At 40.0% G+C, this 5,873-nt stretch overlaps 1 pseudogene; it reads left to right on the forward strand.

Annotated features, from left to right (window-relative positions):
* Positions 1 to 543: 543 nt before the first annotated feature.
* Positions 544 to 2,198, forward strand: LOC147329781 (uncharacterized; annotated as a pseudogene).
* The last annotated feature ends 3,675 nt before the right edge of the window (positions 2,199 to 5,873 follow it).

The raw sequence follows: 5,873 nt of genomic DNA on the forward strand, positions 1-5,873 counted from the left end.
CAAACAACCATTTGCACTCACATTCATTCACACATTCACACCTAGTGACAATTTGGATTATCCAATCAACCTATCCCCACAAGCTGCATGTCTTTGGACAGTGGGAGGAAGCCGGAGTACCCGGAGAGAACCCACGCAAACACGGGGAGAACATGCAAACTCCACACAGAAAGACCCCGGCCTGATGTTGGAATTGAACTCAGGACCTTCTTGCTGTGCGGCAACAGTGCTAACCACCGTGCCACCGTGCTTTCTGAATGTCTGATATGTAATTCTTTTTTCCTACAGAGTCCTATGGGGAGTCCTATGGTCCTAAAGACTGTTTTGGCTGACGGAACCTGTCGAAGGCTCACTCTCTAATGGAGCGCCTGAATCAACTGAGGATCTCATCGTTGAAGTCAAGAGACAGTGTTGTCTTCAGGGCAGTTTCAGACTTCAGTTTATGGATTCCTTGTTTGGGAATGAGTTTCTTAACCTTACCTCAGTTTCAGAAGTAGCAGACAAAGGGACTCTTAAAGCTATTGACATGTCAAAGCCCACAACATGGACATAAAAAAGAGTAACAGAGTTGGTGAAACTCAAGATGGAAAAGACTTTTTCATACAGAAGACATGAAGGTGTTCGTGATGCACCAATGGTGGAGGCTTTCATGGCAAGATGGCCTGCTCTATTTGATTTCCATGAGGTAAGGTTTGCCTCATACACGGTGTTCTTGTGGTATTAGCCTAAAATGGTTAAGGCACAGCCCATTGACAGCCCATTTCTTCAGCATGAGTGATTGCAGCCTTCTTCCAGGTATTAAACCTTTGAAGCTCATTCCTCTGTGCTCATGTTTTCAGATCAACGCTGAGTTTAAGAGAATTGCCACCATCCCCCCTTAAACAAAGTTCCTGGCTCAGCTGGCTCTCCACTTGGACAACCTGGTGAAGTTGGTCAACAGAAGAGGAGAGCTTGGACTAATACTGAAAAGAATTGTGGCATAAATGGATAATGTAAGTGATAAATCCTGAACATTCACTTAACATGGTAAATGGCCTGCATTCGTATAGCGCTTCACACTACATTCAGTCATTCACCCATTCACACACACTGGCGATGGCAAGCTACATTGTAGCCACAGCTGCCCTGGTGCACACTGACAGAGGCGCCACCGGGCCCTCTGACCACCACCAGTAGGCAAACACGGGGTTAGTATCTTGCCCAAGGATATTTGGTATGCAGCCAGGAGGCAGCCTGGGATCGAACTACCGACCTTCTGATTAGTGGCTGACCTGCTCTGCCACCTTAGCTACAGCCACCCATAATCCTCTTTGGATGAAACTTTATAATTGTGGAAGATTTCAAATGTTTCCATGATAAATTCTCTCATTTTGTATTTTTACATCTGGTTCTTTTTTTAACCTTCACTTTGTCAACTTATTATTAATTGCCAGTAAACCTATTATTAATTTGTGTGCCTTTACTTTAAAAACATTCATGTAAAGTACACTATTAAAACTTAAATGAAGGACAAGGGCTGAATGAAGATGCTAATTACATACATTTCATTTCAGTGTGAAGATGTTGATGCTGAGTGTGTCAAGGGAGTGTGTATCTACATGGGTGAAGACCCTGGCATGCTTATCCGGGAGTATGTGGTATGTACTTGTCTTTTTCTTTTCTTTTTTTTTTTTCTTTTTTTTTCGGACTTTCCACAGTGTCATATTACTTACTTGGCATGAAATGACTAACATGGCTTCTTTTTTACAGGGCATGGAACAACGTGCCATCAGTGAGACTGTTGAAGACACCACTGTTTGAATTTATCTTCTTAAAGAGCAAGCTTCAGCAGATGAACAAGAGTGGTCCTTGCAGGCATCAGGGTGACGAAGACTTTGGATAATGTAGCATTTGCTGTGATAATGCTATTTGGACTAATGTATGCATTAAACCTTGCCTACCCTGCGGACCTTCGCTACAACTTTGACGTTTTCCAGAAGGTTTTCATGGAACTGGATGGAGCTAAACTCTCTAAAGTTCTTGCTTTCAAAAACCATCTGTTTCATTGAGAAGTCAAAGACTGCACTTCTGCAATTCTTTGCAGTTTTTCATTTTGTGTTCAGTAACGTTATACTGCTTATGTTTTTATTGCTTTCCCCTCATGTGACTGCAATGCAGGATGATTTTTCCTTTTGGTATCATGTTGTAAGAAATTTTTACTGACGATTTTTAGCAATATGTTCTAAGTATACCTTAATGTCCTGCTTACATGTTTAAAATGAAGATTAAAATTCATGTAGGTGTTTGGTATTAGTTATGTAACAATGTCATTTAAGGCTTAACTTATTTGAAATCTTGTACAGGTAAATACTTGTACAGAAGCTGAAACTGTTGTCAAATAACACACAAGTTATATTTGTGTAAATCTGTTTATTCATAAAAGCGTGTTGCTTTTTTTCAGGTAGTCTTAATTTAGTTTACATTTTCAATTGTGTAATTAATACAAATGTTATATGTAAGAGATGACAGGATCATCTATAAGCACTTTCTTTTATTTGCTGCTAAGGTCAGTTTTTTGTGAAATATTTGCAAATATATTCTCAAACTAACTCTTTCTTCTAGCTATTTCTGCAGGCTATCTTTAAAAATGTGTTAACAAGTTTATATGGATGTGATTTTGGACTTGTTCATGGCAGAATTGCTGCTTTCACTGCTGTTACAGTTTAATAAAGGTGAATTGTTCAGTAGCACTCACAGTCTTTGCCTTTTTTGTCAATAATAATCAGTTAATATTTCAATTGAAAAAATTAAGTAGGATTTAAAGCCATAATTTGTGTTGCAGGAACATAATTGCAATGTGTTTACATTACATAATATCATTGCGTACCACTGGCAAATAAAAATAAGTTGGTGTTAAACATTAAAATATATTGACATTATGCAATACATTGATATTATGATAACAGATTAATATTAGTACATCAAACATGATTTTTTTAAGTAATCTGATGTAAATAAAATACTTTGATTTGGCAAGCATTAATTACTTGAGGGAAAGTGGAAAATTAAGTCAGTCATACTTATTCATATTATGTGGGACCGATGTACACAATAAATTCAAGTAAATTGAAAGAACTTTTTTTTTCAGTGTAGCCTTACTTGGCCATTTAAGGTTACTGTGTTGTTTCACTTTGGCTATCATAGCCAGCTGTTTGAACATGACCTAACATACAAATTCATGAATAGGAAAAAGACCCACGTGCAGCTGCTGTGTGTGGGTGAAAAAAAAAGGCATCACAACTCTGCAGCTCACTCACTTTAGCGGGAAGTAGTGAATTAATCTGGGAACGTTCAACACTAAACTCAAACTAATCACAGTGATTTGGAAATATCTTTACCAAAGTAGTTGAAAAGTTATCTTTTGTTCAAGGGTGCTTTGTCATAATGTTTTAGTCACATCTATTTAGTAATATGTTATATTTATATAGCGCCAAATCATTCAGACTTTGAAATCTGAATGTTTAAAAACATAATAATTCATTGTTAATGGATTAGAAAACAAGCTAATTCTTACTGTTTGTCGTGTTTTGAGAAAATGAAAGTGATTAAACACAACATAACAAACGTACACAGCACAATCTAAAAGTTGTGCCCTGGAAGCAATTGCCTTGATTTTATACTTTGAAGAAACAGATGTGGCATTAAAGCAGTGAATACTTGATGTTGTGTGTGTTTTGTCCTAAAATTGGTCAAACAATAAAAATAACTAAATTCAGTCTCTGACTAACAGAAACCTGAAGCTTCACCACCCTCGTCCACTACAGGTTCCCCCCGCAGCTTCTGAGCTGCAGACTAGATAGCTGCATGGATGGACAGACGGATGGAGGTCAGAGAATGGAGTCTGACAACAAATCAGTGATGAGAGCTCCCTCACTGCTCAGTTCCCAGCAGCCCACGCTTCCCTCCCAGCCACAAAACACATCCTCTCAGCCTGCCATGCCCTTGACAGGCCAAAGCAGATGAGCAGGCATATCCAAGGGACAGGCTCCTCACTACTGTCCTTAAGACATTGTGATGAGGTTTTGGTGGAGGAAGGTTCTGGGATGACTTTGTAAAAGAATCTAAATGAGGTGTGAGTGAACGCTGTGCCTGTTCACTGCATCTTGAGTGGCTCATTTCTATCCATCATCTTGGACTTTTTGGTCTTTGGACAAGCAAGTTCAGCATTTCTGGTATTTTTTTTAACCAAATCAGAGCATAATGTTAGACTAGCTCCTTTATGAGAAATGTACAATAATGTTGTTTTTAAACATCTCATGTCAGTATCTCTGTTTCCTTTGATTGCACAGCTACAGACTGAAGAGAAACCAGTGCTCATTAACCCTCAGTACTTTACAATGGAGGCTCATGGTCTCAAAGGGCTAGTGGTTCACTAACGAGGGGTGGGGTGGCAAGGCACCGCTTTGTGGCGTTGTTAAGAAACAACGCCACAAAGCGGTCCCAGCCTTTCTAAGCACAAACTTAGTATAAACTTTGAATGTGCTTGTGGAAAAGCAAATGCAACGTTTATATAGCACCAAATCACAACAGCCGCTTCACTGTGCTTTATATTTTAAGGTGAAGATGCTTATAGTATAAATCAAACGCAACGAGCAAGCACTTGGCAACAGTGGGAAAGAAAAACTCCCATTTAACAGGAAGAACAGCCCAGCAGAAGCAGGCTAAGGGAGAGATGGCCATAACTCCTTCTGATATAGCATTTTGATGTCTAATCTCCTTTTATAGTTATCTTGTTTTTCTTGTTTATTTCATTTACTGTTAGTCTTACTGAATATCTGGCACAACAAACATGCACTGTAGGCTGGTTTTGACTGGCTGTGAAAATGTGTTTTCTGCACTCTCCTTTGTGAATTCAATTTAATGCTCGCATTATATAAAACTATAAATCTAGCTGACTTTTGTTACATAGGCATGATAAAAACAAGTTGATTAAAACGTTGTTCATTCAAATGCTCAATGAAGAGTACACACACACAGTCAGCTGTTAGATTAAATCTTGTTTGACTGTGTTTTCATTTCCATCACCATCATCCGTTAGTTGTTGTGCTGGTGTTAGTCATGGTATTTAGCGGTTTTGCTTCTCCAAGGAATCACAACCTTGTACTGGGGATAACATCGCATATTGCCCTTGTATTACTTTAACGAGCTCCTGTCTCAGATATTGTGGGAACGTTGTCCCCTGGCTAGAGTGACACAAGCACTCTAACCCCTCCGCCTTCTTTGAAAGAAAAAAGCTGCTACCGGGACGCTTTAATTGGAATTTCATGTGGGCTAAACTGGGGGGAAACTGGTGTAAGTTAACATTTGGTAGACTTAATTGGTCTTTTTCTCTCCTTCCTCCTCGATCGGGCACTTGCTGGACTGGCGAAGCTTCCCCGCTAATCTCCCATTTACAATCAGTTCACTGGGACAGACAAAAAGTCCGCCTCTTGCTTTTCTTCTCTTCCTGTCTCAGACGAGCTCCTTTGTAGTCCGTAAATTGCCTGAATCCCCCAGCGATCCCCCGGTGGTGGAGAGAGCAAAAAGAAAGATGTCCTCATGTTGTTGACAACTGATTAGCGCTCCACCCCAGAAAGGAAAAAAAACCTTTAATCTGCTGCGCGTGGGCGCGCCTTAATTAAAGCTCCCGCGCACCAGTCAGTTAACGTGTTTGTGGATGTTGAGGCGGTTGCTCAGATGCTGGAGAAAAAAGAAAAAGTGCGGAGAAAAGGCCAACCTGCCTTTAGGTTATTTACTGAGCAGACGTTGTTCAGTCCTACAGCCCGTAGACCCTGTGTGTGTCAGTGCGCGCGCGCGTGTGACCACACGCATTGCGTTGGTAAAAGACACAAACT

Source organism: Aulonocara sp. 'chitande type north' Nkhata Bay, linkage group LG5 (assembly GCF_057382095.1).
Source record: "Aulonocara sp. 'chitande type north' Nkhata Bay isolate Kocher_YH1m ecotype deep benthic linkage group LG5, A_spYH_male_GT1.1, whole genome shotgun sequence".
NCBI lineage: Eukaryota > Metazoa > Chordata > Actinopteri > Cichliformes > Cichlidae > Aulonocara > Aulonocara sp. 'chitande type north' Nkhata Bay.